The sequence below is a fragment of the Cydia strobilella genome, chromosome 9, assembly GCF_947568885.1.
Source record: "Cydia strobilella chromosome 9, ilCydStro3.1, whole genome shotgun sequence".
In the NCBI taxonomy this organism is placed as follows: Eukaryota; Metazoa; Arthropoda; class Insecta; order Lepidoptera; family Tortricidae; genus Cydia; species Cydia strobilella.
Window position 1 is genome coordinate 4,488,596 of NC_086049.1, and position 10,891 is coordinate 4,499,486.

Consider the following 10,891-nt stretch of genomic DNA (forward strand, 5'->3'; position numbering starts at 1 on the left):
GACGGCGTAATTCTAGTATTTGACAACCGGCGGTTTGTCACCAAGATTGAGATTGGCATTATTTACTCCATTTTAGAGTCCTCTCATACTTGCTGGATATAATTTATAATATTTAGGTGAATTTAAGTTTTTGCTGTAAAGGATATGGTCATTACCCTCATTAATATATTTTAACAGTGTACGCGGATTAGGTATTGACAGCCTCTTTAAAAAAAACAGGCCAAGTGCAAGTCGGACTCGCGCACGAAGGGTTCCGTAGCATTACGGAAAAAAACAGCAAAAAAATCACGTTTGTTGCATGGGAGGCATGGGAGCCCCATTTAAATATTTATATTATTCTGTTTTTAGTATTTGTTGTTATAGCGGCAACAGAAATACATCATCTGTGAAAATTTCAACTGTCTAGCTATCACGGTTCATGAGATACAGCCTGGTGACAGACAGACGGACAGACGGACAAACGGACAGACGGACAGACGGACGGACGGACGGACAGACGGGCAGCGGAGTCTTAGTAATAGGGTCCCGGTTTTACCCTTTGGGTACGGAACCCTAAAAATTATAAAATGGGGCAATGTTAAATACTGGGGCATATATTTACAATATATGGTCACAATGCAAACATACCCATAGAATATAACTTTGGTTCCATAACTGCATATAACTCATGCATTTTCTGCATTCCGTACTCAGCTGCTTCCATTATATCTTTCTTTTCGTTTTTAGTTAAGTTGACTTCAGGCACAAAATCGTTATAATCATATTCGTCATCATCATCAATCAAGTAATCATCATCTGTACCATTGTCAGGCATTTTTAAATCTGTTTCTGTATTCTGGAACGATACATTAGCTTTTGTATAGTTTTCGTTATCACAGTAAGTAACTACAATGGTAGAAACATTCTTCGTAGCGGAAAATGAATGATTTTTGCTATGATCTCTTTCTATTATAGTTATGTTGTGTAGTTCTTTAGTCATGGTACTATTAAACATCGGCATGAGATGTTTCAGTACTTCTATTATGTTAAGGGATGTGGTATTATTAATATTTGTATTATTTGGTTCAATTGTCAAAATCTCGACGTAGTTTGTTCTTTCTGTAGTAGTAGTACTGGGTTCTGGTGATTTCTTTTTGTTATTGTGCTTTGATATATTTAGTTTGACATCGAATTTTTCTTCAATACCACTTTTTATTCCTTTTATACTTATTTCATCATTCCTTCGTTCAGCTTTTTTTAATTGATTAGGAAAATTTAGTATTATTGCTTCATTTAGATTTCTCTCTTCATCGTTTCCTTGAGTAATGTTATTCTTAATTCTATTTATGGATGCTATTATATCATTTACTAGAGCATCTTGTACTGATTTATTTGAATTTTTAACATCAGTTGTCACATCGGCTATAGAGTTGAGCACTAATTTTCCTTCACTATTAATATCACTTAGTTTAGTTTGATTTCTCATTTTGAATATTTCTTCTACTAATTTAGTAAATGGACATTTTGGAGTCGTGTGTACTGTGCTATTGTAGTTTGAAGTTCTTTCGTTGTTGACATTTTTCAAGAAGAAAGTCAGAATTGCAAAGATGTATTTGTATCTGAAAAGTAAATATTTATTTTATTAATAATTTGTTTGTCGGGGAGTACCTAGTGTGTCAATCATAACTAATTTATGAAAATCGTTTTTCCTAAAATGTTCTATCTTAATTGTATGGTATGTATTATTTAAAAAATTAACAATTCGCTAATGCAAACTATAAAAAAAAACTAAGGGTTTTCTTTTCTTAAATCATCTAAGCGAACACTATTCACAGAGAATCATTAATAGATATAGTAATTGCGGAAATCTTGTCACGATATAAATATATAACTTAAACAAAAGCTTTCTACTGCCATCAATCGAGGAAAGTTAACTTTCTCTATCAGTGATATTACTATCTCTAGAGTCAGACCGATTGTGACAGCACACGCAGTGGAAGTGTTATTTTAAACGTCAAACTTCTATGAAATTATGACGTATAAAAATAACACTTGCACTGCGTGTGCTATCAAAATCGTTGCAGACTTACCTCGGTCTAACTCTATCTACTTTTGGTTTTAATTTAAGGTTTTGGTTGTTGCTTAAGACCAAATGTAAATGATTGCATAATATTGATCAATATTGAGACAATAAAGTTTAATAGCGGTTGCCACACAAACGTTTTTTTTTATCAATTTAGACAACTATGCGTGTGAATGTATAACAATTGGATTTATATGATTGTCATGATATACGTGGAACTCCATATAATGTGTTTGACATGACAAAAAGATCGGAAATAGGCTTAATGTCTCATAGCCTGAATTGGAGTTCACATATTGCATTTTGATGTAATAGGTATTCTCAGTGAGTAATTGTCGGCTATAAAATTATTTCTCTTACATTTGTGTTAGGGGGTTTCAGACTAACGTTTAATACGAGCTTACGACGCGCGAGTAAGCTCGTATAGACCAAATGTAGAGAAAAATAACGCGCGTGTAAGCCCGTACCGCCGAAATATATTTTACAGTACATATGGTGCTACTTTCTCGCACTAGTGCGTAAAGAGCACTTTTCGTCCATATGTCGAAAGTTTAAAGGGCCATATGTACTGTAAAACGTTGTACGATACACGTGCGAAAAGGTAATTCGCAACTCGTGTCGATTTAAAACACTCCCTGCGGTCGTGTTTTAATTTATCGCCACTCGTTTCGAATTTTCTCTTTTCCGCACTTGTATCGTAAATAACTATTTTAATACAGTTGCTCAAAAAGTGCTACTTTACGTAGCTGTTTAGCGTGCGGAAAGTTGGTTTTCGCGAACTAGTGCTTTTTACTTTTCCAATTTTTTTAAATTTATACTTGTTCCAATTCATGACTACTTATTGATGAGTGTTAATATTAGTTTCCTTTAAACGTCGTAATCAACATAAAAACCTACTGTTAATGTAAGAATACGAAAAATATACATATTTTATATTTTATTACTTACCTCTTCATCATTATAACACGTCAATTTTTTTTATATTGAATATTGAAAAACCGTTCTTAATAAGTTGTCTGAATGGAAAGGAACGCCTGTCAAAGAAGAGGCGTTTGTTCTTTCTGCATGTTTCTAAAGGCAACATTCGATATTTTTTTTATAAATGTACAATACACAAATAATCTTAACGATATTTGGGTAATTATAGTACAATGTTTTATTTTTACAATTGTTTCTGTTTTATAGAACATGCATTTACAAAAAAAAAACTTTCATTGAAGTGGGATTAATAATAATAACACCCAGCTAAAAAAACACCTCTTCATAATGTCAATGTCAATGATGCCACAGAATTAATAATATAAAAGTTTCGAATTCCTTACTTGTTGTTTTTCTTATTTTTTCGCAACTGTATTAAAAAACGTCGTTCGATACACGTGCGGAAATGTCATTCTTCGCTCATCCCGAGTCTGTGGCAAGATATCTCGGTACTCGTGAAGTAATGACATACTTTCCGCACTAGCATCGAAATGTACTATTATGTGAGCCGCCGTATTTTGTGTGAGCAATCTCCTTTGAAATAATCACTTAGTGTGAAATCTACGGGATATGTTGTCAATTGTCTCGACTAAGTGTAAAGTAGGTAAAAGCTTTGTAAACTTTTATTTATGTAACGTAACGCCACATATCCGCATTTGGAGATACGGGAAAACATAAACATTATGTAACGTTGACGCACGTGGATATGCGAAAGTGGTACTTGAACTTTTAAGGATGTAAATATTATATACCTTTCCTTATTTCTATGTACACTAAAATAACTTTGTTTTATGTAATGTCAATTACCTGATACGTATGTCTAATGTTTGACGTTGGTAATGCGGATTAATTATGAAATGACTTAAATTATTGCTTAAAAATGGTGAAGTGTTGCGGATATCATCATTAGTTTGTTTGGGACGAAGCGTGTTGCTGATTTGCATTTGCAGCCACCTGACGATGCCTGCGTTGCGGATATCTTACTTACAAATAATATAAACTGGATTATTTTTGAAGGTTTTGTTTTGGTTATTTAGTAAATTCAATATAATGTACTATATACATGCTTGCACTGGCTCCAGCGGGCGTATTGTGGTCGCGGTTACACAATAGCGTGATAATGACATGTATTAAATTAATCAAGCGGCTTTAAAAAGTGACAGGTGCTCTATCACGTCGAAAATCGCCCGCAGGGTGGAAAAATGTGGTCTGAGTTAACTTAATTACTTATTTACTAAAACTTTTTAGTAAACATAGAGTAACTTATACATACTGTACCTTTAACAGGTTTTGACAAGTTTTCAGAGATAATAAAATATGACATTGATGCATCAAGGCGGTTTGCTTACAGAGGACCCACCGGGAAACGCGAATCCGAAAATTCGCTATCTGCCTCTTTATCGCTCGAATATGCAAGTGACAGAGATGTTAGATAATAGTTATTTGTTATACAAGGGTGCAAAGTTGTATTTTACCCGCGAGTGTGGAATTGAAACACGAGCAAGCGAAAGGATTCTATAGTTGAACCACGAGCGAAGCGAGTGGTTCTAAAATAGAATCCTGAGCGTAGCAAGTGTTTCAACACACGAGAAGTAAAATATATTTGCACCCGTGTGTAACACAAAACTTTTCACCTCACTATAGCGAGGAAAGTGCAACATCCACAGGCGGTAGATCATCTTCATCACTGAAATCACTCATTTTTTACTATATTATAACAAAAAACTGGAAATTCTGTATTTTTACGTGAGAAGTTTTTAAGTAAAAATTTTGTTGACAATGTTGACATTTCTGACGTATGAAATGTCAATGATGCGTTTTGAAATTGCATTGACTCAACTCGTGCGTTCAGAATTATATTTAACATCATTATTAAAAAACAAACGTTTCTTATGGAACTTTAAGGTTTATGACATAAAATCATTAAATAAAGACAACTTTCCGAGCTAGTGAGGGGAAAAGAATTTTTTCCCCTCACTAGCTCGGAAAGTTGTCGTTTATCCTTCAATACAAGCGGGGAAAAACGCGTTTTATCCACTAGTGGGGAAAGTAATTTGACCTTGGATGGAGCGTGTTTAAGTAGCTTGACAGATAACAAACGTAAAACGCTCATGATAATGGTTCGTTCGATATTAATTATCATTAAATAAATGGTTTGAGAATCTAATAAAAAATACCAAATTTAGCTTTATTTAATGATATTTAAGTCATAAACCTTAAAATTCCATAAGAAACGTTTGTTTTTTTATAATGATGTTAAATATAATTCTGCAGATCGCACAAGTTGAGTCGATGCAATTTCAAAACGCATCGTTGACATTTCATACATCAGAAATGTCAACATTGTCAACATTTTTTTACTTAAAACCTTTTCTCACCGACTCGCGTAAAAATACACTACTTCCAGAGTTTTCTGTTATAATATCGTAAAGAAATGAGTGATTCCAGTGATGAAGATGATCTAACGCCTGTGGATGTTGCACTTTCCTCGCTATAGTGAGGTGAAAAGTTTTGTGTTACACACGGGCGCAAATGTATTTTACTTCTCGTGTGTTGAAACACTCGCTACGCTCAGGATTCTATTTTAGAAGCACTCGCTTCGCTCGTGGTTCAACTATAGAATCCTTTCGCTTGCTCGTGTTTCAATTCTACACTCGCGGGTAAAATACAACTTGTATAACAAATAACTATTCTTGTTTTACGATAGACCCTCAGATTGTGGTAGTGGCGCCCTGGCGCCCCCTACGCAGAGTTTCGCGTAATATTCCCTATTGATTGTATATTTTGCCACCATGATATTATATAAAAAAAAAACAAGATATACTCGTAAACAAACCTTAGTATCTCCATGTTGTCACAGCAACGTCATGACACGTTCAGCACAAACAAAAGTTAACTGGTCCTACATTGACTCAGTCACAGGCTTTATTATATTATGATACGGTAGGTTATGTTATAATTTTAATAGTAATCTGTATAACAATTATTGATTATAAGAACTATTATTTTTAAGGAACAGTTCTTTTAAAAGCTTTGCATTTAAAAGGTCATTGCCGGTCACAACACATACACAACTTTAAGGTCAGTTTAGCAGGTCGGGGACTCGAACTCGTGTTCCTGCGTCGGCAGGCGCGCGAGGACTACCTCTAGTTACGTAACCGGAGGCTCTACTCGTACAGTTATAAGGCCTCGGTCGAGCGATGATCCCTGTTCGCGTTGTTTTGTGGCGAAATGAGCTTTTGGACGCGCTCACACCGATGAGAGCTTTTGAGCTTTGATTTTTAGCAAATAATAATTTGTTAAAATCTACACGAGTTACTTTTAAAGAATTACGTTATAACCTGAACTGAAACGCGTGAAACGTTCAATTAGAAAACACACGCAGTTATTATACTCTTTGAACACACGGTCCGATTGATTTTTTAATCGAAAACGTCATTTTTGACACTGACATATCAGTATCGTATAAATTGTATTTTCACGGAAACGTATAAACGTGTCTTGCTATTTTTTTATCAGTCCCGGTACAAAAAGTACTGAGGTTGACTAACAGACCTGTATCTTTTATGGTGGGTTGACTGAAGTAGCATGACAAATACGAAAGTTTCCGAGAAAATACGGTGGAAAACAATTTATGCACTACATCGTATCGCTGTGACATCTTATAAGCTTTGTTCAAATCTGACCGACAGCAGTCATGGACGAGACCGGTTTAGCACGGTAGCGTTTTTATCGCCTGTCACAATGCCTGTCACGTTCTAACAAGTATGTAAGTGCGAAAGTGACAGGCATAGTGACAGGTGACAAAAATGCAACCATGCTGACACCGGTTACATTATCTACGCTACTCATGTTCGTGACGATGTGACAGTCGGCGCCGGCGTCTCACGCGTGAATCGTTAGATTAGACGACTCTCCGGACGAGAGCGATTTGTGCAGGTTAAAGAACTCCTACAAAAACAGAGTCGCAAGCGCCAAGAGTGAAGCTACGATTAATATCGGGTCCTGTTACAGCATTAAAATTCTTTTTTTAAACGACTTCAAGATGTCAAAAGGAGGAGGTTCTCAATAGGGAATATTACGCGAAACTCTGCGTAGAGGCCGTCACTAGTACAATCACATAACCTACCGCGAAACACGAAAATTCGGTTTCTGCCTATCTATCACTCTTACATATACGATCGATAGAGAGGCAGATAACAAAATTTCGATTTTCGCGTTTCGCGGTAGGCCCTCTGTAAACAAACCGCCTTTATGCATCAACGTCATATATAGTGAAAACTTGTAATAAAACTGTTAAGGGTAAAGTATGTATTGGTATGTATAAGTTACTCTATGGTTTTCGATAGGTGCTAGTGCTGCATCCTGGCGGCAGATTTTTGCAGTAATCTTCCCTATTCAGTTGTGTTTTTGTTATTCCAAACAAATATAAAAAAATATAAAATATAACTCCGTCATTTCTAATGAAAACCAATTCAGGTAAACTAAGTGACACTTAATTATGGTAGATTTCTCCACGGTACCCTAAATTAACTATTGTCACTGAGGAGTTAAAATGACTTTTTTATCTGCAGTTAACCGCAAAAACTTCCTTTGTTTGTGTCGTCATGCGGAAGCGATTTTTATCCTAAATATCAGAAAAAAACACTGTTGTGGTTATTTTAGGGCTGGAAACAAGAACTTCTACAGTTGCTTTTTATGATTGGAGAAGGCACAGTCGTCATGAGATTTGTTGGAGCTCAAAAATATCTGAACTATGCACTTTAACTTAAAAAATCTTGATAATAGAGGCTTTGTTCAGATATTTGTGAACATCTTGGCCGCTTCGATATATGTGATGGCGACTGTACCTACGTATTAAGGTATACCTTCTACTACTACGATAAGATAAAACAATAGCCACATAAGCCCAACCCCAAGTTTTTCTATTCTATTTGTAATCAACAATACTTACGATGCTCTCTTTTTTCAACGTTTAAAGATAGACGATAAAGAAGGGCAACAGCATTAAACAGAAATAAATATAGATGGGCCAACATTTTGTCGAACACACCCGCAGCAGATGGCCGACGGGGTAAAGACAGAACAAATACCTCTAAGAAGTCATTTTATTTTTGGTCTGCCGACTCGGATTCATTTCTACACAGAATGCGGAAATAGCAAGTAGCTTTACTCAAAGCTTCTGGTCCATGCCATACAGTTGCCAAATGATATACCAATTGCAAAACTTAAAGACTATGATGGCATTAGTAGTTTTGATCGGTCATACATTATGCATGAGTTCAATGGGGCTAGGGTCAGTATCGCAACGTGTTTGACAGGCGAATCACGGGCAGGGCGTCATTCCTAAAGGCCAAACACACCAGCGTATGCAGGACGGCTCAGGCTTCCTGGCGTCGATTGTAATGTTTGGTATTATTATGGACATGTTTATAAGTAGGTATACTTACGTCACATGCTCGTAACAACTAACAACAAAGGCCAATACACACCAGCGTATGCAGGACGGCTCAGGCTTCTAAGGCTCGTAACACAAGTGATGACTTTCATACCAAGCTAAAGGAAACAGGCACACCGGCGGTATACACAAATATACTGAGATACTGGTACCAAAATCAATTGAAACAGGTGAGATGGGCGGATAGTATGTCTACAGAGTATAAGCTTGAGTGTGGTGTGAGGCAAGGAAGGCTTACGTCTCCCAAGCTTTTTAAACAAGCTGATAGACGAACTGAGTAGCACATATACAGGCTGCTATATACCTACATGGTGTTTGTGCCAATAATCTTAGCTATGCGGACGATATGGTGCTGCTGAGTCCGGCTATCAGTGCCCTTAGGAAACTGCTTGCGGTTTGTGAGACGTATGCTGAGACTCATGGATTGCAGTACAACCCAAAGAAAAGTCAGGTGCTAATGTTTAAGGCTGGAAGTTACACGCCAAGCTCGGTACCCCCGGTTGTACTGCATGGAACCACACTTTCTGTTGTGGATAAAGTGAAATATCTAGGTCATATAATAACGCAAGACTTAATGATGACCTAGATATAGAGCGGGAGCGCAGGGCATTGGCTGTAAGGTCTAACATGCTCGCCCACAGGTTTTGCTCGATGCTCAAGAGAGGTTAAAATTGTGCTTTTCAAAGCTTTCAATCAATCATTTTACACAAGCAGCCTGTGGGTAAAGTATACGAAAAAAGCCTTTAATGCCCTGCGCGTGCAATATAATAATGCACTCAGAATGTTGATGGGGCTGCCCACATGGTGCAGTGCATCGCTCATGTTCGCCGAGGCCTATACAGACGATTTTCACGCGGTTATGCGAAAGAAAATCGTCTCGATGATGGGCAGGCTCAGGGGCAGTACCAACAGCATTCTGGAGGTCATTATAGAGAGGATGGAGAATCCTATGGCGCATTGGATTCGCCAAGTTATAGGTTTTCGTGTGGTTTTCGTAAATTTAGAAAATAGGTTATGTATATATAGTTGTAGTATTGTGTACAAATTTAACATTAGTTCTTAAGCTATACTAACAAAATATGGATGTAATTCTGAAATAAATGTATTCAATTCAATTCAATTCAATATTAGCTACTTTACAACCGGCATGTGCGCGCTCGTGTTCCCGCAGACGTATTTGGCCACATATACCTTACAGCCGTCCCCAAATTCTAATGCAGCGTACTACGTAGGCGCACAACACGCGAACGCGAAGCGAAGCGATGCAGCGCGGGGTGAATCAATCCTTTGAATCAAACGCAACGAGATCGCCCACGTAGGGCACTTCTATAGGTATCAAGGCTTTGATACCTATAGAAGTGCCCTACGTGGGCGATCTCGTTGCGAACGCGAACGCCGTGGCCGAGGGCCCGCCGCGCCGCTTCGCTTTTTTTTATTAATTTATAATTAATTTTCAAAAAAGTATGGTACATTTTAAACTTATACTAGGTTCGCCTAACTTACGTTTAACGGCGAAATGATGCACTCATTTTCAACGTTACTACTTTAATCTAAACGCTTCGCGTTAGCGAGTTGTTCGCTTAGGTACGTACCTATAGGTTGGTATAGGGAATGCAATAACCGGCCAAACTTCATAACCGATGTCGGTTACAGTTATGCCCGAAAAATAACCGATAATCGGTTATAATCGGTTACGGTTATTTTCGACAAAAAATATAAATTTAGAAAGTAATTAAAAATTACGAAAATAAACGTTCAGTGTTAGGGAATGTGAATAGAGCTGTGTAAAATTGCTATTTTATTATCTTGGATATAGAAACAAAGGTAGTTCAAGCAAAAGTAGGTAGGTAATACCTACCTTTTTTTTTTTATAGAGGGGAAAATGCTTTTCGCATACCACCCAGGCGCGGGGACGGGCCTGGGATGGTTATGTGGGACTCCCGTATAGGCTCATTAGACCCACAGTTTACCCACTAAAAACCCTATAAGGGGAGGGATTCTGTTATTTTATTATCTTGGATATAGAAACAAAGGTAGCTCAAGCAAAAGTAGGTAGATATTACCTACCTACCTAGTTACTTAAAATTTGATTACCTCATAAGTAAGTCATAACTAATTGAAACAGACAGACACTACTGGGCCAGATAAAACTAAAAGATACAAAATTATACTAACACATTAGATTTCCGAAACAAATTTATTATAAAATAAAAATATAAAACTACATACTTACACCAAAACATTTATAAAATTTAAATATATTCTTACTTAACCAAAACAATGTATAAAACACTTTTCACAGAATATATTTTTACAATAGTTTTTTTTATAATACCTTTATAGCTATCTAGATATATTATGACATATAAATTCGTGAGTATTTTAACAATTTC

General features: G+C 36.6%; 1 protein-coding gene across 1 annotated transcript in view; it reads left to right on the forward strand.

Annotated features, from left to right (window-relative positions):
* The window catches only part of LOC134744097 (protein C10-like), a 195,779-nt gene extending 185,113 nt beyond the window's left edge, over positions 1–10,666 (forward strand). Inside the window, exon 3 of the mRNA XM_063677788.1 lies at positions 10,656–10,666. The gene's annotated coding sequence lies outside the window, so the exon portion shown is untranslated. The remainder of the gene's footprint in view (positions 1–10,655) is intronic.
* Positions 10,667–10,891: the final 225 nt, after the last annotated feature.